This window comes from Camelina sativa, chromosome 1 (genome assembly GCF_030686135.1).
Source record: "Camelina sativa cultivar CO46 ecotype springtype chromosome 1, ASM3068613v1".
Classification (NCBI taxonomy): Eukaryota; Viridiplantae; Streptophyta; class Magnoliopsida; order Brassicales; family Brassicaceae; genus Camelina; species Camelina sativa.
Window position 1 is genome coordinate 18,488,618 of NC_141880.1, and position 1,556 is coordinate 18,490,173.

At 40.7% G+C, this 1,556-nt stretch overlaps 1 non-coding gene across 1 annotated transcript; it reads left to right on the forward strand.

The window, feature by feature from the left end:
- Positions 1-216: 216 nt before the first annotated feature.
- Positions 217-323, forward strand: LOC147950093 (small nucleolar RNA R71). Its single transcript, XR_015565132.1, has one exon. It is a non-coding gene; the product is annotated as a small nucleolar RNA R71 (small nucleolar RNA).
- Positions 324-1,556: the final 1,233 nt, after the last annotated feature.

Sequence of the window (1,556 nt, forward strand, 5' to 3'; positions counted from 1 at the left end):
TTCTTATACTTGTCCTCTTGATCAGTTGAGGAGCTCCTTATTGTCCTATCATAGTCCTCATTATAATTGCCATCAGATTGAGCAAGATTCTCAACTAATTCCCATCCTTCTTCCACATTCTTGTTGAGGAAATTGCCATTAGAGGCTGTGTCAAGAAGCATTCTTATCTTGGGAAGCACTCCTCTATACAAGGTGCTTAGAAGTGACTCATTGCTGAAGCCATGGTGAGGACACTGAGTTTGGAATCCTTTAAACCTCTCCCAAGCTTCACAAAAGCTCTCATTATTCCTTTGAGCAAACCCAGAAATCTCATTCATCAGCCTAGCAGTCCTTGCATTGGAGAAGAACTTGGCCAGAAAAGCTTTCTTGCATGCATCCCATGTGGTGATAGCTCCAGTAGGTAGAGTCTTCTCCCAAAGGTGAGCTTTGTCTCCAAGAGAAAATGGGAAGAGCCTTAATTTGAATCCATCTTCACTCACTCCATTGATCTTTGTGAGGCCACATATTCTGTCAAATTCATCAAGGTGATCTAGTGGATCCTCCATTGGCAACCCATGAAACTTGTTTGCTTGTATCATTGAGATTAATCCACTCTTGATCTCAAAGTTATTGTTTGCTAATGAAGGTGGCACAATTCCAGCCCTTTGGTTGTGGGTATTGGGTGCATCTCCTGCACCAATGTGCCTTGGTCTTTGCTCATGGATAGCTTGTTGCTCCATGATGTCTTGACCTTGTTGTTGTTGAACTACTCTTCCTTGCTTATGTCTCAAACCCTTTTGTAGCCTGTGGATGTTGTCAATAGGCTGTTGAAGACTATCTTTGCCTTTTGACCTTGTGTGCATCAACAAACTCTACTACAGACTCGAACAGGTACACGGTCGAGCGCAGGCTCGAGTGGGTGGTCGAGTCGACTGCGAAGTAATGGCTATTTAGGTCCGGCTTCTGGCTCGATCAAGTGCTCGATCACAGCTCGGTCGAGTGGTGGTCGAGTGGGTACCTGATACACAAAACAGCCAAGCAAAGGAAGATTCCAGTTCAGTAACTTCACAAGTGTTTAAAACGAACTTAATCTTAGACTAATAATGATCCTAAATGTCACAAAACACACTCAAATGGGCAACGACGCCAAATTGAAACTGACTTTCTTTGTGGTGTATGAATGAATGATGTATGGAATGATGATGTATGGAATGAATAGAAGTCAGGGTGTTTCAATTCCCATTATGCAGTTGCAGTATAAGAGGTGTCAATCCTATCTGAGTGATTGTGAACAATTAAGATGTGCATATGAGTCTAAGTCAAGCCAATTGTAAAGATTGTTTGTCACTAACAATCCTAAAATGAGATAAGAAATGCAGAAAGTAAAAACAACTAGAACAAGATACTAAATGCAAACAGAACAGACAAATTAAAGCTATAATGAAACTAGAACAAAGATAGACACTATGCTAATGAACTAATGCAAGACAAGTAATGAATAGGAAACTACGTGAATGCAATGGAAATGAAACAGGAATGAAACAGGAATGAAACAAGACAATCACAAATCAAAAACA